Source organism: Myodes glareolus, chromosome 1 (genome assembly GCF_982192425.1).
Source record: "Myodes glareolus chromosome 1, mMyoGla1.1, whole genome shotgun sequence".
NCBI lineage: Eukaryota > Metazoa > Chordata > Mammalia > Rodentia > Cricetidae > Myodes > Myodes glareolus.
In genome coordinates this window covers 112,643,778-112,665,421 of record NC_142026.1, presented here as the reverse complement: position 1 = coordinate 112,665,421, position 21,644 = coordinate 112,643,778, and the positions used below count along the sequence as shown (strand labels likewise).

General features: G+C 44.1%; 1 long non-coding RNA gene across 1 annotated transcript; it reads right to left on the bottom strand.

The window, feature by feature from the left end:
• Nucleotides 1-275: 275 nt before the first annotated feature.
• On the bottom strand, nucleotides 276-21,283 carry LOC146895836 (uncharacterized). The gene is made up of 3 exons (XR_015005413.2): nucleotides 21,193-21,283; nucleotides 2,071-2,159; nucleotides 276-982 (listed from the first exon to the last, which is right to left on the bottom strand). It is a non-coding gene; the product is annotated as an uncharacterized LOC146895836 (long non-coding RNA).
• Nucleotides 21,284-21,644: the final 361 nt, after the last annotated feature.

The window sequence follows — 21,644 nt, the reverse complement described above, 5'->3', positions numbered from 1 at the left end:
TATGTGCCCAGTGCTTTGTGCCCAGTGTATGTGCCCAGTGCTCTGTGCCCAGTGCTATGTGCCCAGTGCTCTGTGTCCAGTGCTCTGTGTCCAGTGCTATGTGCCCAGTGTATGTGCCCAGTGCTCTGTGCCCAGTGTATGTGCCCAGTGCTATGTGCCCAGTGCTATGTGCCCAGTGCTATGTACCCAGTGCTATGTACCCAGTGCTATGTGCCCAGTGCTATGTAGCCAGTGCTATGTGCCCAGTGCTCTGTGCCCAGTGTATGTGCCCAGTGCTATGTAGCCAGTGCTATGTGCCCAGTGCTATGTGCCCAGTGCTCTGTGCCCAGTGCTCTGTGCCCAGTGCTCTGTGCCCAGTGCTATGTGCCCAGTGTTCTGTGCCCAGTGCTATGTGCCCAGTGCTATGTGCCCAGTGCTATGTTCCTAGCACTATGTTGACTAAGAATTGTAGAATGAACCCCTTCCCATAAGAGGCACACTCAAGTGTATTCATATTTTTTCTACTTTGAAATCACATTTAGTTCAGAATCTTGATACAGTTTTCCCTTTTACTAGAAGTTTTTCAGAAAAAGAGAAATATATGAATATTTCCCGTGATACAAATGAAGACAGTGAGTATTCCAGAAGCAAAGAGAAAATTCCCTTAACCACAAGGGTAATCCTAATCCCGCGGCAATCCCAACCCTTGAAGTGACAAGAGAAACTGAGCAGCCTCCAACCCCCTCCTCCTAGTAAGACCTGGGTTAGAAACAAAACAAAACAACAAAAAATTAAAAACCCAAGCTTCTCTCTCTCCTACTGTTGATGATGAAATGTGTGGTGACCACCAGAATTGGGGGTGGAGAAGAATAGACCAACCCACTAAACAGTAACAGCTCCGGAGTGAGCGTTTAACCAGCACCCAGTTGTGACCCAGGGGGGTCAAAGTTATCTTCTGATTCTTTGGGGCAAATCTGGGGTCTCGACAGTTACTCTCGCTGGGCTGTGGACGAGCAAGGAAATGACATTAGCAACTGACCCATACAGAGTGACTACAAAATCTTAGTGACATATCACAGTCAGCATTTACCTTCCAAGGTCAGCAAGGGGCTGGCTGACCCAGGCTGAGCTCAATAAAGCATAGGCCCCCGTGAGGCAATCCTTGTTAATATTAATACAGCCTACTGTATATGCCAACAAAAATCATGTGGGCCAGAGCGAGGGACTCAGGATATTGAAAACCTAAGCAATCAAAGCAGGAAAACCCTAAAAACTATCTCTTATCAAATTCAGAAGAATTGAGAAAAGTCTTCAGGGGAAAATGCATTTATCTACTCTTGAAAAGGATGCTTGCTTCGGAGTACACATATCTGGATGTCAGAGGACAATTTGGGGAAATTGGCTCTTGCTGTCTACATCTTTGAGGCAAAGTCTTCTCGCTGCTCCTTTTTGCTGCGATGCTGCATCCTCCAGGACACATGGGCCGGAGGTTCTGGGAGATTCTGTTGTCTCCACCTCATGATAGGCTAGTCTGCGACATTTCCTCTGGCTTTTCGTGTGGGCTCCAGAGATCACAGTGGATCATCAGGCTTGCAGACCTAATATTTTCACCACTGAGCCATCCTTCTAGCCCTCTCTGAAACTTTTAATAAGATTAAGATTACATTGGCTATGTGAAATAAGAGGAGAAAACTATGGGGGGGGGGCAAATTCACTAAATAATGATAATAAACAATGAAATTGGGAAAGTGAGTAAGTGTGAATGAAGTCAAAAATGAAAAAAAAACCTAAGAAATGAAGTTAAAAATTGAGATGAAGGCATGGCGGGTGGTCTCTCACATCTGCAGAAATCTAATCCACGTGGTTTAGAAGCCATTTTATAAAGAGGAGACCATATAAAAGAATAAATTTCCAAGTCAGGAGTTCTAGGATTCCCTAAGGAAACTTGGATAGTTTAAAGAGCAACGACTATGCCTGTTATTGAAGAAAAAAGTTTGAAGCTTGGCAGGTAAAAATAAATGAAGAAATTTAGTTAATAAGTTTGAATTATGTCGGTGCATTTTAACCAAACGCTACCAGGGATGGACTTACCTAGAGACAAAGGCAGAGTTTGTCTTTCTTTCTTTCTTTCTTTCTTTCTTCCTTTCTTTCTTTCTTTCTTTCTTTTTCTTTTCCACTTACTGCAACAAAGAAAAACGCACACCTGTTAGGACTGCGGTCGAGTCAGTGGGAAGCTGAGAAAGTATTAAACATTGTGAGTTGGTGAGTTGGTCGGGTGATTTTACGGAGAATGCAAGCAAGAGGCCTTTTCTCTGGGTTTGATACGGTCAGAACGACAGTCATCCCTGCTTTTTCGATGGTTTAATAAATATCCAGCCCCCAGGGCTACTGGAACAGAGCTCTGCACGCTCGGAGTCTTAAACAAAGGGTGTTCATTGTCAGCTTCTAGAAGCCGGAAGTCCAATTGCAGTTCGGGTGTCCGCTGGGATACTCTCCTTGCCACTTACTTCCTTGTTTGTTTTTAATAGGACATATTCCAGGCTGGCCTTAAATCTTTTGTATATTCAAGGATGACCTTGAACCCCCGATCTTTTTGCCTTCTGTCCCCTATTACTATGATTACTGGCGTGTGGCACCAGGTCGGGTTTATGCGGTGCTGGGGCTCAAATTCAGGGTTTCCTGTGTGCTAGTGAAATGCTCTACCAAGTGGCTCCTGAGCCTGTAGTCGGGCTCCCTCTGAAAACGTAAGGGAAGAAACTGTTGCAGGTCTCTCTTGTCTCTTCTGGAAGTTCCTAGTTCATAGTCTCATAACTCCTGTTTCTCACATATTTGTCCTGATTTCCCTCTCCTGTACACTAGACACGCTGACCTTGGAGCTGACCCTACCACAGCAGGACCCTGTCTCAACTTCACTGTTTCTATTAGGATGAGCTTTTTCACATTCTAAGGTTTAGGACTTCACGAGAGGAAGCAGGGGTTAGAGATGGGACCAAAGCTCAGTACATAGCAAGTGCTTTAAGTGAATTTTATCTAGGAGAAGAGAACAGTATAAAGTTAACAGCTACGGTTTTTAATAGGGAGCTGTCTCTAGTCTGTTTGGACGCACACCTTCCTAGGCCTGGATGGAGGGGGGAGGGCCTTGGACTTCCCACAGGGCAGAGTACCCTGCCCTCTCTTAGTACTGGAGGGGGAAGGGGATGAGGAGTGGGGAAGTAGGAGCAGGGGAGGAAGTGAAAATTTTGAATGGTATTATTTATAAAGCAAAAAAAAAAAAGGAAGCTGTCTCTTTTATGGGTCCCATTAGGAGGATGTTAGATCACTTTTCAGTGTGTGTGTGTGTGTGTGTGTGTGTGTGTGTACGTGTTTTCTGTACTCAGGTAGAGTGAACACAGATTTATTGTGTCATGATGTGTCCTACTCATAGAATGGCTTTGTCTGCCATCTTTGTTCTGCGAGATTGTTTCTGTCCAACAGAAAAATGACCATGTTTAATAGTGAGTACCAGCTACAAGTGCTAGCAAAAGTAAGGCCTAGTTGATGTCCAGACCAACCTCCTGCTATTCCATTTGCCTTCCTTATCTCAGTCACCCAACATAACCCAGGACAAAAGACACCGAGGCACAGGATAGTAAGTTGTACTTGACAGATGGACGCCTTTGCTGCAATGCTCCTTCGGAGGATGTAGAGAAAGTGCTTCCAGAAATGTGTCTTGTTCTTGCAATATGGGTTGAATCTATGCATAAGCAATGTGCAAATTTCTGACAGGAACGGTTTGTTTGGATCTGACACACGCTGACATTTCATGAACAATGACAAAGGTTAAAATTAAGGAAAACTGGGCTGGAGAGATGGCTCAGAGGTTAAGAGTATTGCCTGCTCTTCCAAAGGTCCTGAGTTCAATTCCCAGCAACCACGTGATGGCTCACAACCATCGGTAATGAGGTCTGGTGCCCTCTTCTGGCCTGCAGACTGAATATTGTATACATAATAAATAAATATTTTTAAAAAATTAAGGAAAAACTTGTAACACTTTCTAGAGGAGATTACATCCTCACACACATAGGATTTGTGTGCATGAGAAAGATCGCGTGTGTGCACAAGTATGTGTGTGTGTGAGAAAGAGACCATTGTGTGTGCATGAGTGTGTATGTGTGTATGACAGAGCAAGCGAGTATGTGTGTGTGTATGTGTGTTTGTGTATGCACATGCACAAGGGTCAGACTCTGCCGCCCAGGATAGCCTGGAACTCACTGTATAGCTCAGGTTCAAATTCACTGTTGTCCTCTTGGCTCAGTTTTGAGTGTGGAATTAACAGGCATGAGTCACTATGCCCAGCAAATTTCCATTCTTTTGTAGATGTACTCAGCATTTCCACAAAGTGTGTCACTAGTGTGAGCTTGATAAAGTCAGAAATCAGTTCCAGGTGTCTTCACGGTTCTGTAACCCTTCTACTTTATAGCCAACTAAGAACCTGAGAGCGTATAAGCAAGACGTGAAATGACAGTGTGGTCCTGTACCGAGTCTCCTCCCTCCCCTCCTCTCCATGTCTCCAAGCAAGCTCTGTATAAACAAACTCTGATTTCTGGGAGGTCAGGGCTTCTGGCAGTTCTCCAGATACCTCCAGTTCTCAGCCCCTCCTCTGTAAGATAGAAATATGTTTTCCATTTTATTAATGGAATTAATTATTAATATTATTAAATCAACCACACAATTATTAATGTGAATTAATGCATGTCAGGCGTGATGAAGTAGATTTCTTCTTTATTTTTCTTCTGTGATATGATGGGAAACATCTTTATTAGTCTTACAACAGAAAACACATCTAGAAGCTTATTGTTTTAGGCCCTAAGATTCAAATCTTACTTATTTAACTTGTCAAAGATCACCTAGAGGATGTGGGAAGCTCTCAGCACTCCCCCTCCTCCCCCCGCCCGCACCAGCTGAGGGAGGACTGAACCCTGGACTTTGTTCTTGATATGCAAGTACTCTATGACTGAACTAATCCCCATTTCCACCTTTTTAGAAAAAGATTTTACTTTTTGATTGTATGTGCATGAGTATTTTACTATATATTTGTGTGTGCACTGTGTGTGCACTGTGTGTGCACTGTGTGTGCACTGTGTGTGTGTGTGTGTGTGTGTGTGTGTGTGTGTGTGTGTGTGCAGTGTCTGTGGAGGCCAGAAGAGGGCGTCATAACCACTAGAAAACTGAAATTACAGAGTGTACAAGAGCATCAAGTGCTCTTCAACACCGAGCCTCCTCTCCAGCTCCAGCTCCCAGCTCTTGCTCTTCTTCCTGTCTTCCTGCCTTCTCCCCTGGCCTCCCAGCCCTGTCGCCTTGACTCTCCTTTGCTGTTTCCCGCTCAGGTCTGAGCCTCCCGACTTTCAGTCTTACATGGGGTCTGTTTCTTGTGTGTTCAAGCCTGCACCTTAGCCGCTTGAATCTTTTCATTCTGTTGTTTATTGAAACAGGGTTTCCTGTAGGGAAGCCTGATCTCTCATTTTCTAGGTAGCAAAGGATGACCTTGAACTTTCGATCCTGCTGCCTTCTCTTCCTGAGTTCTGGTATTAGAGGCTTGCACAACCATGGTTTATGTGGTTCTAGGCATTGTATCCAGGGCTTTCTGTGCATGCTAGGCAAGTACTCTATGCACTGAGCCACATCGCAGCCCCTGGCTTTGTTCTTTGAGACAGGATCTCACATAGCCCAGGGTGGCCTCAAACTCTCGATGTAGTTGAACATTATATTGGACTCTTTTGCCATCATTTCCCAAGTATAAGATTACAGGAATGAGCCATCCCACCCAGCAAATAAAGCTTTTGTCTTTTGTCTTCTAAGACAGTGTCTCACTACACTACGTGGCCCAGACTAAAATGGTCCTCCTGCCTCAGTTTCCAAAATGCTTCCATTATAGGTGTGAATCACCAAACCTGGCTCTGTAATCTTATTGATGCTTGCACTTCGTGAACTAGGACACTTGAAAAAAAATACATTGAACCGTAACAAAGCCTCCCAATTTTTATTTCAAATGGGGGAATTGAAGGGAAATCCCATGGGTAATTGATTTCTATTGTTTTCACAGTTTTTATACTAATTTATTGTTCCCCTTGTTAAAATAGCATTTCTAATTTTAAAAAAGCATTTTAGTTTTGCTACTTTGAAATTTGAATTTAATATAAAAATGGAATAATTTAATCTCAATATAAGAAATTGGGCATTTTACCTTTGTGAAAACCCTCTGGTTTTAATTTCCCTTGTTTTCTTTCACTAAAAAAAGCGGGGGGCAGGGGTGTCCAGAGGACAGCATTAAAATTTCCTTTCTGCTTTTCTTTCTTTCCTTTTCATCCCCTTCCTCTTTCTCCTCTTCGTTTTTTCTCCTCCTCTCTTCTGACAATATATCTTGCTTGTGATTTATTTTTTAACAATACATCTAGTGACAGGAATTAACTTAAGAAGCCAAAGTTATTGTGGAAAAAATAGGTCAAAAGCATTGCCATCTACTCCCCTCCGCCTGCAAAAACATGTGTGTCTGAACTAGATTGCTTGTAGAAATGAAACTTTCTTTTATTAATGCCTTTAATTAGCATACGAAGTGCTGGTTTGTTATGACCTTTTTATACATGTAGATCATATGTGTCCTTGTTTGCAATGCAGCTGTCTTATCCCAGCCTCTTGCTTGACCTGTTCTTCCCCAAATAGTCCACCTCTGCTTTCATGCCATACATCCCATTGCATTCTCTCGTTCTCCCTCCCTTTCCTGTTTAGATTGCTTTTCCTTTCACAGCCTCCTTTCTATACATGCACGTGCACACACACATGTGCAAACACACACACACACATACACACACGCACACAGCAATACCAGTCTCAACTTAGACGTGTGCATATGAGAAAAATTGTGCAATATTTGTCTTCCTGAACTTGGCTTGTTTTACTTAACCTAGTGACTCGCAGTTCCATCCATATTTTCGTTATTTCTTGTGGCTTTAGTAAAACTCCACTGTGTAGATATACTTCTCCTTTGTCCATTCATCTGTTGAGGGACATGTGGCCTGGTACTGTTTCTATCATGAATAGAGCAGCAATAAACGTGGATGTGAGAGATCACTGTGGTAAAATTTCAAAGATGAGATGCATTGCCTTGACTTGTAACTTCAGAGACGCCCTTCAAGAACCATCATTTTAGTTGTTGTTCTAATTGCACAAATCTCCCCACCTTGAAGTAAAGAGATTGAGGCAAACAATATCTGGGTCACCTGTGTCCTTATTGAGGAAATGAATCTACCTTGTTCATCTGCTCTCAGTCATATTTATAGTTCATTTTGATGATACAGTACTGGTATAAAGTTATTTTTTTTTCCCAATGCTAAAACTGAACCAGGACCTTGGGCATTACCAGGAAGGTGCTTTACCACTGAACAGCTTCAGTCCATCCTTCTTATTTTGAAACAAGGTTTTACCTTGTAGCCCAGGCTGGCCTTGAACTTGCTTTCCTCTTGCCTCTACCTCCTGAATGCTGGAATGACAGATGGTCACCATCACAGCTGGCTTGAAGACTGGCTTTAAAGTCACACTGAGCCAAGTGTCTTTCAAGGGGCACTTGCTTGTGCCAGCAGAAGACTCCATTCACAGGGAGTATTAGGGACTGACTATTTTAAAGATTTATTAATACTTCTATTTATGTGTGTATGGGGGGCTGAGGTTTGTGCACCTGAGGGTAGGTGCTTGCTGAGGCCCAGAGCACTGGATCCTCTGTAGCTGAAGTTACAGGGCTGCCAGGAGCCATCTAACTTGGTGCTGGGAACCGACTCAGGGCCTCTGGAAAGCCAGTATGTCCTCTAAGGTGAGGGTTTCCTTCCTGTCCAGATCAACTATTCTAAACTGGCTGGACTAGCACGCTTCCAAGTCTCTGTCATTGTGTGGACACCGGTGCTAAGTTCTTAATGAAGCATGAAAAGAAAAGATGAACTCTATGATGTCTTTCCTCCCCCTTATCAGTGACGAACTGTGAAGCAATCCACTACAGCCTCTGTCATTTAAATTGCAAATGCTATTTTAGCAGGAGAAGCAGAATACATTATTGGGATATTTGCATTTTATTCCTAATTCTGTAGGCAACATGAAACAAATGGGAATTGTCCTTTCTCCATTCATATCTAAGAAACCAAATTCAGACTCCTTGTGCCTGGGCGGCAGGATATTTTTATTACAGAATTTAAAACATGGGGAAGGCACTCAGAATAAGCCTTTCTTTGTGCCCCAGAGCTCAGGCTCAGCTTTTGTGCTCTGGAAAAGAGCAGAGGAAAGCTGGGCGCGTGAGTGAAGGAGTGGAAGTCAAACAGGCAAGGATGCGTGGATAGTGACTTTCCACCAGAGGAGGAGTTTGAGGCAGGGGGTTGCATCTATTGTGAGGTGGCTCAATGACTGAGAGACGAGCCCATCCCTAGGAGTTTGCAGTTCCCCCTTCTTCCCACGTGGAGAGATTCCATGTGCATTAAATGCTTGACTTCTCTTCACCCACTAGGCTGGTCCTTCCCGGGGTGAGGCATTGTTTGAGGAAGGCAGTGGATCTGACCAGTCTTCCTCATTCTGCTCTTGTAGATAGATGCCTGTGGCCCATGACTGGGTGGGTGAACCACACTGAGTTCTATCACTACAAACAAGCATAGCCTTCCTTGCAGGATCAAAAGCCGTGTTCATTTTCTCTCACTGTGTCAAAATAACCGACAAAAGCAACTTACGAAAGGAAGAATTAAGCTTGATTCATGGTTTTATGGGATATAATCCACTGTGGCAGGAAAGGCACAAGAATGAGAATGTGGTACAACTGGTCACACTTTGTTCCCAGTCAGGAAGCAGGAAGAGAAGAATGTTTGTCTTTGCTTCCTCATGTTGTCCTTGTTATTCAGCCTGGGACCCCAGCCCTTGGGGTGGTGAGGCCTGCAGTTAGAGTAGATGGCTTCTCTTCCGTCAAACCTGTAGGCCTGGATCCCACTCCACCCCTCTCCCATTATCATCTACCTGTTTCTCCCCTAGGGACCACCAAGCTAAGCATAGTAAATGTCCATTTATTTAGTTTAATTAAATGCACATAGGAGATACCAGTCAACAAATGAGATGTGAAGATGCTTCAGTGTGATTCTGAGATGCACCTCCCCTCTAACTTCCTTGGGCTGTGATTGATTTCTGGGTCTCACTTGCCACCAGGCTAAGATTCCAACAGCATGGGTTCTCTCCTTCACATCTGCAGCCCCACATCCTCTTCAGGCCACAGCACACAGTAGCAAACCATTTTTTTGGGTCTATCTTGTTCTTGTTCTTCTCCTCCTTCCTCTTCCTTCTCCTCCTCCTCCTTTAGATAGGACTTTACATAACCTAAGATGACCTTGAACTCACTATGTAGCTGAAGCTGGTCTTGAACTTCTCTGGTCTTCCTACCTCTACCTTCCCAGTGTCCTGATTGTATACAGGTGAGCACCATGCTCCTGACTCCAAGCATTTTGGTTTTGATTCATTAACATTGACTAAATACATACTCTTAGTAGGTCAGCATGCTTACAGTCTAGAAGCTGACCCCATTATCTAAGTTACGACCCATAATTCTTTCTTCATCTTTTCTCAATCAAAGTTGGATATGAGTAAACAGAATGGAGCCCAGAGTGGAAGCAACACTTCTAGCAGAATGCAGTACCTGTATTCTCTCCCTTCAATACCCTTTCCAACATGCCTGTGAGACACTTCTCTGTCAGTTGGATAGATTCTAAAGCAAACCTCTTGAATCTTTTCTCTGGATGTTAAAAAAAAAAAGACCTCTCCCTCTTTCCATATGGACAGAGTTATTTCTGGTCAGATTCATCTCAATCATTAAAATAGCTACTTCCACTAAAAGTAAAAATCTTTAGACTTAAAAACTTCTGCATTCAGTCAGACCGTCTTTAGCCTAGAGACTAGCCATGGAAAAGGGGCCCCGCTGAGTTTCCTTGAATTTCTCCCCAGCTGCCCTGGAACTCTAACCAAGGATGGGCTACAGAGGCTCCAAGCTGACCTGTTTCTTTGTTGTTCCTAAGGGTTCCGCAGGGAACTCTATGAAGCCTTCCTTTGCATGTCCTCTCATGGCTAAGATGCTTCTATGTTTGAGACATGAGCTAACACTCACCTTCTGCCCCCAGATGTTCTCTTATTCTGATGAAATCTCCTCATCTACCATCTTCATTGCCCTGGTGGTCCAATATATATGGTCTAGAAACCTTAAATTTATTCCCATCTCCATCACAGCAGATTCACTGCCCCCTCAACTACAAAGAGAAGACTGAGTGGTAATAAGTAAGGTGAACTGCCTGCATGGCCTCCAGGAAAGGCTGCAGGAAGGGTGAGCTCAGTTCTTCACAACATCACAGGGTCAGGGGAAGCAAGTGTTCACTAGAACATTTTTTTTAATCAGTCTGCAAGGTGAGTGGCTATCTTCTTACCCACAAGTTCCTAACCCTATGGTGTAGGAGGTCCTTCTGTATTTGTGTTGCTTTCATTGGTTAAAGAAAGAAACTGCCTTGGCCTTTTGATAGGAAAGTTCTTGGATAGGTGGGAAGACAGAACTGAATGCTGGGAGGAGGAAGGCAGACAGGGAGAGCCACCATGAAGTCACCAGGTCAGAGACACTAAATCTTGCTGGGTAAGCCCTGACCTTGTGGTGATACACAATTTAACAAAAATGGGTTAGATCAGGATGTGAGAGTTGGCCAAGAAAAGGCTAGATATAATGGGACAGGCAGTAATTTAAATTAATACAATTTCTTTGTGGTTATTTCGGGGTTAAGCTAGCCGGGCGGGAAAGAAAAGCAAGCCTTCTCTCCTTACAACAGAGTGGCACCTCTTGCTCATGACAAAAGAAGAAAGGGTTATTAAAGATCACAAGACCATAGCCAAAGAGATCAGGCAAACACCAGAACCCACAATATACACATATGCACGCACCCCCCGCCCATGCACGCGGAAAAAGAAGCAGTCAGAGAATGTTTGGGAGCCTAGTGGCTCACATCTGAAGCACAATTAACAAAAACTCAGGGTCAGAAATTTAGGTTCAATCTGAAGATCTGAAAAGCAAAACAACCAGCCTCTGGTTCTTACCTCGACCTCAGTCTGAAATGGAAATCCTGTTTCCTGGAATCTCAGAAGAAGACTGTATCTGAGAGCTATCTTACCTTGTCTTATATTCCTCTCTAGGGCTGGGAATCAAAGGCATGCACCACCCGATTTCTATGGCATCTAGGGCGGTTACTGGGATTAAAGTTGTATGTCATTGTGCCTACTGGGATTAAAGGTGTGTGTTACCATAATCTGGTCTGTAAGGCTGACCAGTGGGACTATTTTACTCTCAGATCTTCAGACAAGCTTTATTTATTAAACACATTTAAAATGCCACTACCCATATCCTGTGGAAGATGTGTTTGATATGGGAAGAATTAGACACAGTGGGACTCTTGTCTGTTGACTCTGAGCTCCTGTTGTCCATTGTCCATACAGGAAGCATGACTCTGCTCTTGAATATGAGAATAGCCATTTGTCTTTGACTACTCAGACAACTGAGTTCAGATGCCAGCTACCTCCTGGAAAATCCCACCTGTAAACATCTGGTTAATTCAAGGGGACTTGCAACCGTGAGAAGTCACACTGGCATACAAGCTCCAGCAGCGCTCTTGATTTCATGGGAAAATTCAGACTCTTCTAGGATCCATGAGCCAACAATCCCAGCTAGCTCGTTGCCAGGTAACCATGAATAGTCTTCCCACATGAGAAGGACCAGGAGGAATAAACAGGGTGGCTAATTCTGGGGAAATCAAAATTGTCTCAAGGAACCAAGGACAATTAAACAAAAACAATGACCCTGCAGAAGATACTGCACCCACGCCACCCCTGCAGTCACATGGGCCCACTCACCTGCCTAAGGAGGAGCAGGATTCAGCTGTTAGAGCAGACCACACACGGATCACAGCTGTCAATCAAGACACAGAACCTGACAACCGACGCTCATAGAGCAGAGGTGGGACTCCTTTCAGGAGGAGATCAAGTTCATTGGACTCTGCTTTCAAAGTGTGTTTCCTGCTTTCTTGCCAGGAAGGAAGCATCTTCTTTCCAGATTAACCGTGCTTTCTGAAAAAATGCTTTTTGTGTGTGGATGTGTGTGTGTGTGTGTGTGTGTATGTTTGGGTGTGCGTGTATGTAAAGGGCAGAGAACATCGCCCCCTGTTGCTCCCCAAGTGTCATCCATTTTGCCATCACTTCTTATTTTCAATATACTTCCCTTATTTTGTGTGCACATGTGACACAGTACTTGTGTGGAGTTCAAAGGGCAATTAGGGAGAGTCAGTTCACTCTTTCCACGACATGGTCCTGGAGATTGAACTCAGGTCATCAGAGGGTCTCTACTCCCTGAGCCATTTTGATAGCTCCCTTGTTTGTTGAGACAGACTTTCATTGGCTGGAAACTCACTACACAGGCTAGGTTATCTGACTAGCAAACCCTAGGGACCGCCTTCCCATCATTAGAATTATGAATATTTGCTACAATACTTGGCTCCCCCCCACCACCGTGGGTAACCAGGAGCAATCTTCCCAAGTCAGGGGATTGAACTCATACTTTCAAGGCAAGGGCATTACCCACTGAGCCATTTCCCCAGCCTTCTGAAGGATGCTGTGTGACGTCACTCCCGCTCCAACCCCGAGAGAAAGCACTAGGTTGTGAACCATTCCATTCTCCAGGCCATCGTAACTCCAAGTTCCAGGAAAATTCACAAGAAGCAATCTTGACTTAATGCCTTCTTCCTTATAATCATGTTTGCTTTTGTTAGAATATAGCCCCAATATACCTTTCAAAGAGGGGAAGGGTAAAAACCTCCGAGCTATTACAACATTGTAATAGAATAAGAAGCCTGTACTTTGATCTTTATCCCAGACTTCTGAGTGATAATCAGTATCTTTGTTCATCCACCTGCGCTGGCTAGGTTTTTTTTTGTCAACCTGGCACAACCTAGGGTTATCTGAGAAGAGGGAACCTCAACTAAAAAAAATGTTTCCGTTAGACTGTATATAGGCAAGTTAGCAGAGCATTTTTCTCCATTAATGTTTGTGTGTACAGGGTTTAGCTCACTGTGATGGGGTTATCACCCCTGAGCAGATGGTTCTGGGTTATTTAAAAGTGCAAAACTAGGAAGCCATAGGGAGCAGGCCAGTAAGCAGTTTCCTCCATGGTCTCTGCTTCAGTTCCTGCCTTCAGGTGCCTGTTTTGATTCCCGCCTTGGCTTTCCCTGATGATAAACTCTAGCCTGTCAGCCAAACCAGGAATTTCTGTCCTGCGTTGCTTTTTTCCATGGTCTTTATCACAGCAATAAAAACCTAACTAGAACACCATTAGAAGTTCCTATCAACAACATTTGAGTTTAAGCTAGTGAAGTGAGTTTTATAAAACCCTGATGGGGCACAAGTCAGGTAACCATGCCACTCTGGAGAATGACCTTGAGCCCCACCCTAACAGGGGATGGGCCCGGACCAGTGGTTATTGATTTACTGGGCTGTGGTTTATTTGATTGTACTATGTCATGGAGCGTCCATAAAACTCTAAAAGAGCAGTTTTGTCGAACACATGTTGATGCTAGAAGTGTGGTTCACGCCATAAGGACGTGGAAGCACCTTCCTGTATGCTGTGTTCTGCCCATTTCCATCAGGCTGTTCCCCTAACTGCATCCTTCTGTCCTTTAAAAAACGAACTGGTGATAACCTACTAAGTAAATTGTTTCTCTGGGTTCTCGAAGCTATTCTAGCAACGTGTTGAACCCCAGGGGGAGTCATGGGAACCACTTTACAGTAGATCAAGAGGTATAGGTCAGAACATGGACTTGGAAATAGAACCTGAAGGGAAGGGTGGGACTGAACCTTACAGCTATAAGAGTCACATCCAATCACAGGAAGATGCTCTCAGAGTTGAGCTGACTCATAGAACATCTAGTTGGTTGTCCATAGAGGACTATTCCAGAAAAACAGAAATAGAAAAAAATGAATCTAGACTGTGAATTAGTTGAATTAAAACAATAATTTGTCCATTCACCTATACACATCCCCCCAAAATTTGTTTTGTCTTTATGTTAGAGTAATGGCATGCATTGTTTTATGACTCTAGAGTGTCTTAGGTGACCACTTTGATACCTGGCAGCTGACCTCTGCAAAACAGTGAATATCATTAACATATTTTTCAAGCAGGCCAGACCAGGGTCAATCTCCCTCAATGCCCTTCCCTTAGAGGAAGCAGGCCTCATTCCTACTACTAACTCTTTCCTTCCCAGCTACCGTTTTCCTTTCGTTTATGGCCAACCAGCCTGCACTCCTGTCTGTGATCAGTTTCTCCATCACCACTTAGTTACTGAAGGTCAAGGTTGTGTCTACTGTCCCGACTCTCTCCTGGGTCATTGCCTGCAGCACATCAGCAGGCAGGAGCTTCTCCCAGCTGAAAGGATCTCTCTCTTGAGTCTGCATCCAACTATTAACTCATTTCCTGGTAGAAAAACTCCATAGAATTCTCTATCATTTCCCACTCTGGTTCTCCACTCCCATTTTCTATTGAACTCACACAAACTAGACTTGAAATCCATCATCATTCCACTAAAATGTCACCCTTGCCCGTATTGGTTAATCTTCCCATGGCTTTGACAAAGTACCCATCAAAGGCAACCAAAGGGAGGTAGGCTTTGTTTTGGCTCACGGTTTAAGTTAGATTCTATCATGGTAAGTGGGGTGGTTTGAAAGAAAATGGCACTATTGGGAGGTATGGTTTTGTTGGAGGAAGTGTGTAACTGTGGGGGGGGGGGCGGGCTTTGAGGTCTCCTTTTCTCAAGCTTCCCTCAGTGTGACATGAAGGTTCAGTAGACATCCTATTTGCCTCTGAGTCAAGATGCATGACCCTCAGCTCTAGTGCCACATCTGCCTGCATGCCACCATGCTCCCCACCATAATGAGAATGGATTGAACCTCTGAAACTGTAAGTGAACCACCTCAGTTAAATATCTTTCTTTGTAAGAGTTGCATTGGTCATGGTGTCCATTCACAGCGATAAAAACCCGAAGACGGTAAGGAAGGGGTTTGTAATAGCTGATCCATGGCATCCACAGCAGGAAGTGGAGAGAGGGATGAATGCTGGTCCTCAGCTTTTCTCCTTTTTATTCAGCAAAGGATCCTGGCCATGGGATGGTGTCCCTGCATTCAGGGTCAGGTTTCTCTCTGCAGTTAAATGTTTCTGGAGTGGCTATATGGATACATGCCGAGGTGTGTTTCCATGTAGGTTCTACAGTCAGTCAAGTTAACCAAGATGAACCATGTCACTTCCCAGGTTCACAATCATCACATGCTGCTAAAACCAGCGCTGAAACGTCAGTCCTCATCTTTCTTATCTTTTCTTTTTTCTCTAGCATTAGAGTATAGTTTCAATGCTGCTTGTTAATCCCTTTCCCTTGGAACACATCTTCATCACATTCCCAGGCTATCCCCACTGTTGAGGTTCTTCTGTTATTAATGGAGGAAATTTCCCAGAATATGGATGAAGGAGGAATGAAATGAAATTACTATATTATTATGTGTATGGAACATGTGTAGAGGTCAGAGGACAGCTTGTAGAAATAGCAGAATAGAGGGGCTTGGTCCTGCATCAACTTGGTATGCCAGACTTTGTTGACTCCCCAAGGAAGGCCTTACCCCCTCTACAGAATGGATGGGGAGTTTGAAGAGGGGGAGGGGAAGGATGGGAGAAGGGGAGGGAAGGGAAGCTGGGGTTGGTACGTGTAACATGAGGGCTGGCTTCTTGGGGTATCTGTCCTGCTCAGTTCCCCACAACCGGCAAGCCCCAAAGAAAATCACACAGAGTCTACATTAGGTTATAAACTGATTGGTCCATTAGCTCAGGCTACTTAATAGTTCTTGTAGCTTATATTAACCCATTATTCTTATCTATGTTAGCCACATGGCTCGGTACCTTTCTTAGAGGGGCAGCTCACATCTTGCTTCTTTGGTGATCTGGGCAGAACTGCGGAGGGAGCTTCCTGCTTCCCAGAATACTCCTGTTCTCATCACCCCACCTCTACTTCCTGTCTTATTGACCCACCTATACTTTCTGCCTGGCCAATCAGCACTTATTTAAAACATGATTGACAGAATACAAACAATTCTCCCACACCAGGTATGTAAAATGAAAAAAAAAATTTCAAATAAAAAAAATGGCAGAGTAAAACTTCATTTTTATGTATGCACACTATGCCCTTATCCATTGGTGGGAATGTAGGCTGATTCCATAAGTTGCTATTTCAAATAGTGATTGCATCAATGAGCCTAAATACACATCCATTTCTATGGTTTGCTAACTAGACTCCTGGTATGTAAAAAGAAATCAAACAATTACATATCACGGTAGTTGAGGTTTTAGTTGAGAAACCTCTGTAGTGACTTTAAGGTGAACAAATGAATTCTCATTCTGACCTACAGTGTCTGAGGGCCTTTCTGTCTGCTCATCATCTGCTGCTTTTTTAAAATTGCTTTTCTTTAATGGAATTGCAATGAAGTTTTTATTTCAGGGTTTATGGATATGGATATTTTGTCTGTGTTTATGTTTGTATACACCCTGCATACAGTGCCCTAGGAGATGAGAAAGTTTTCCTGGAACTGGAGCTGCAGATGGTTGGGAGCCACCATGTGGGTGCTGGGAATCAGCCCCTGGGTACTCTGAGAAAGCAGCCAGCGTTCTTAACCACTGAGCCATCCCCACTCTGTGCGGTGCAGTTCTGAACTGCATCATCTTGATGACTAAAGATACTGAACACTTTATGTGGACTTACTGGCTGAATTTGCACTTCCTTTGAGACTAATCCATCTAGTTAATTTGCACACGTATTGTTGGGACTGTTTCTTTTCTTTTTGTGTGTGCACTTTAAAAGAATTTTATAATTTGGGTATCAATCGCCTGTCAGATGAACAGCTGGCAAAGATGGTCTCCTAGTGTGCAGGCTGTCCCTTCATGCTGGTTAAGGTTTCAGTCACTTTGTCCCCTCTTGCTGTTGTTTGCCAGCTAAGGGAACTTGCTCAGAGAGCTGCTTCCTGTGAAGGGTTTCTCTGTGCTTCTCTTAGTAGTTATAAATTGTGTGTTAATCATGCGTTCATTTTTCTTTTCTGGCTGTGAGGTGGGATCAAGTTTCAGCCTTCTTTGCAGTTACTAGTTTTTTAGCACCATTGCTGATAATGTTGCGCTTTCCTGCTTACGTTCCTATCATCACGTTGTCAAGAATCAAATGGCCCAAAGCTGCGCAGACCTAGCTCTGGCTTCTCTATGTCTATATTGGTCCATTATTGCCTGTTAACTGTGGCCATGCTTCAGTTGGCTGCTTGAAGTTTCCATCTTGACTTTCACTGCAATGATGGACTATACCACACAATTTAAAAGTGAAATAGTTCCCATGTCTCCCCCCAGGTGGGTTTTCCTCAGAGCAACAGACACGAAACTAGGCCAATGATAACTCCTGCTAGGGGATTCCTTTCCTGAAGAATTAACTTCTCCCGTTTAGACAGTGAACTGATCTTTGCTGATCTGTCCTGTGTATTTGTTGCTTAGGAATTGTCAGTTCTCACCAGATATTCACCAATAGGTCCTTTTCATTTCTGGGATGCAGGGCAACCTCTGAAGAGAGTGTCTTAGTTGAGGGTAGGGGTCACGGAAGCAAAAATAAAAGGAGAGAAGACAAAATGGATGAGCTGGGCCAAGCAGTGTGAGTGCATCTTTCTCAGGAGTGGAACAATGAGGATTGAACACACGGGAAATCCATCCAAGGACGAACACAAGATGATGTTTGTGTAGGTGCAGGCACCTATGGGGGCTGAAATCCAGTCTGAGGTTTGTTCTGCAGACCCTGACCGACAGGGAGCATCTCTTTCTAGATGGCAAGGCAAAATCCAGTCTTCTAAAACTGTCACGCTCCTCTGACTCAAACGTACAAGAGGACTCTGAGAGTATTGCCTCTGGAGGTGTGAGATTCACAAATGCCCCCATTTCCTCCCTCCCCCGGAAAGCACTCCCAAATGTCCTGTTCCTTGGGTCTGAAAAGACCTGAGCACTCTCTCCATTCTCTCTCCCTTTTAAGCAGCAATTCCCTCCCAGCCTCCCAGGGCTAGTCAAAACAAAAGCCAGGAGAAGGGTGCCTGGCAACCGCTCCTTCCTGCAGTGCCACACAAAAGCACCCAACGGCAGGCTGGAACACAAAGGCCTGGCTGGCTAATTTCTGGAATGGGGGAGGTAAAGACATCGTAGCTGTGGTGTAGAAGAACAAACTGACATTTTCTTTCTGAGGAAAAAACTCCTGAAAACTCTAGCTCACGCCCCTCTGAGTGGGCCTGGTCTGGAAGTCCCAGGATGTTATCTGCCCTATCTCAAGTTGCCTGTTAGATGAAAGGGCTCCTCTTTACAAGTCCCCGGGGCTAAGCTGGGGTGCCTGGATTTGCGACAGAGAAACCGAGTTCCTGGCAAGGGCCCCAACTTCGCCATTTACTGTATTGCTATCTTGGAATTTCCTTAAGTTAATGAAGCCTCTGGTAAACCTATAGTTTGGGAAGCAATGTTTAATTTAAAGGAACAAGGACAGGAGAAAGGTCAATTTTCTACACAATGAGTCTGGTTATTTAACCAGAGATTCCTTGGAAGTTCCCAGATGCTCAGGTGCTGCAAGAGAAGGAGGATTGCTCTGAACAGGACCTGTGAAAGTTCCTAATTAAGGAGAAGTTGTTATACCCAAATCACTTATATAAAATGGCAAGAATGGGAGAAGGTGGAGAGGGAGGAGGAGGATGAAAAGAAAAAGAAGAGAAAGATGAAGAAGAGGAAGGAAGAGGAAGAAGAGGAGGAAGAAAGAGGAGGAGGACAAGAAGAAGAAAGAAGGATAATAGCAACCACAGCCAGAACTCTGGGTGGTTTTGGAAAGGGAGACCTCAGGTGTGGATGGATGCCTGATTCTAAGAACTATCACAAAGACCAGAAACACAGCTTAGCACAAAGGCAACATCCGCAAGGACATGTGCCCAGGACTTCCGAACTTTGCAAAGATACTGCTCTTGATGCTGATCCCAGTCGCCAGGATAATAGGGTCACAGCCACGTCTATAGTTCTCAGTTTAGCTTTGTAAGTACTTGTTCTCCTTTATACCTTGGAATATTCTCTTAATTTATGGTAGCCCCAGTATTCCTTTCCCTTGCCATTTGTAAATGTAGCTTTGTTTTTTGAGAAGGGTCTCAAACAGCTCAGGCTGGCCTTGAACTCTGTCTAGCTGAGGAGAGCCTTAGGCTCCTGACCCTCCTGTGTCCACCTCCCAAATGCTGAGATCACAGGGATGCCACCATGCCTGGCTCCAAATAAGCTCCAAATATTTAAAGAATTTCTATTATTTAGGTTGAGTACCAGAATGTGTCCTCATTAAATCTGTACTTCAAAGCTCTGACCTCCAAGATCTCAGAATGTTATCATATTATAGCATCACCATGTACGTACAGTGATTAGTTAGGGGAGCACTAGGGTAGGGGTGTCTCTCTCATGAAGCACGATATTGTTCTTAGATGGAAGAGGCCAGGAACAGAACCTTCCCAGAACCTTCTGAGGGTGTGAGGCCCTGTCAACACCTTCATCTTAGACTTATAGCCTCAGTACTTTGAGACAATAAATATTCATTGTGCATTAAAAAGTTTTTATAGGTATGTATTAATCATACATCATAGTGGATTTCCTTGTATTTTTCACATGTGTATTGTTAATCCCACAGATTCAAGGAGAAAGACCACAAACTCAAATCATGGCCAAATTAATTAAAACAAGTTTTGTTGGTTTTTTTGCTGTTTGTTTTTTTAAAAAATTGCATATACAGACTGTCTCCTCCTAACTCAGGGCTCAGGAGATCATCATTAGCCACAGGGAAGACAAGGGCTTTTTGTTGTTGCTGTTTCTCCTCCTTACATGTTATCTTTATTGTGCCAAATACATTCATTAAGCTGCAAGATCGATGGTTGGATTCCTGCCACCCTGGTTTCTCTAGCTGAGTCTCTTTTACTAATCCCCACGTGGCTCCGGATGGTCCTTATCTCGATAGCACTGCCAACACTGCCCTGTGGACAGGAGGTCACCATGTTTCTTTCTTTCACGTCATAGCTCCTAGTTGCCGCTGAAGATGGGTGCTAATGACTCTCCAGAGCGTTGATTCACAACCTTCCTAACACTGGGACCCATTTTTTTAATTAAATATTTTTATTTAATTTACATACTAACCACAGTTTCTCCTCCCTTCTCTCTTCTTGTTCCCTCTCCCCACCTCCGGGCTATTCCCCCATCCACTCCTCCTCCATTTAGAAAGGAGCAGGCCTCCCATGAGAGTCAACAAAGCATGTTACATCATGTTGAGGCAGGGCCAAGCTCCTCCTCCTGCATTAAGGATGGGGATCCTATAACGGCTGCATCCCCGCATGGGGAATAGGTTCCAAAAAGCCAGCTCATGTGCTGGGGACAGGTCCTGATCCCACTGTTAGGGGCCCCACAATCAGACCAAGCTACACAACTGCCATTCATATATAGAGGGTCCAGGTCGGTCCCATGCGGTCTCCCTAGCTGTCGGTTCAGAGTCTGTGAATTCCCATAAGCTCAGGTTAGCTAAGACAAATCTTTTTACAGCTCAGAAATAGAGGGTTTCCAAAGGCTGGACTTGGCAGGCAAATGGGCCGGGTTATAGGAGCGGAACATAAGCACAGCAAGTTGGTCAGATCAGCCTTTTGAAACAACAGTATGCTGTGCCATTTTCTAGAACGGGCAGTACAGAAACACTTGTCTTTAAGGTTACAGGTGTGGCATAGCCCAATCCTTGAGAAACAGATTTTAATCATAAACAGGAATCAATCTGGTTCATTTTTGCCACACGATGGCTTTCAAGTTCAAGATGGAGGCAGGCTGGTTCATCTGTCTTTGATCACACTCGCTCTCCTTTTTCCTCTCGTTCCCCTCCCATTACTGCCCTTCTTTCCCAGTAAGTACCCCTTCTGCCTTTATAGATTGCTGGTATTGGAGCTTGGGTGATCTCCTCCCTCCCCACAATGAGTTCTCATGAGGTTACTTACAACAACATGGACAAAGGGCTAATTACAAGAGCATGGGCAACTTACCTTTGGCTACACCACTGAAGAAACCATCTCTCTCTCTCCTCCGGTATCCATTAACTGTCCACAGATCCTCAGGAATGGGTGTGGCTTCAGGAGTTCCACTTCCCTGGCAACTGTTAACTGCCTATATAAATCCTTAGGTAGGGGTGAGGCTTTATAAGCCCCTCCCCTCTCCATGACAAGATATTGATAGGGGCCCAATATCGAGCAACTCTTGTCCAGGTAAAGACAGTAAATTTCTACTGTTTGAGAGACTCAGTGTGTAGCACTTTGTTATAGCATGTTTTAGAAGCGAGGCTGTCTAAGAAATATCATCCATTGATTTAATTCAGGCTGTGGGCATCTGTCACTATGGGACAATCTATTTAATTCATACTTATCCCTGGCTAGGACCTACAGCGGCTTCTTTTTCATTGATTTCTTCTAAGAACTTTTCACACCCCAAATGCTAACAA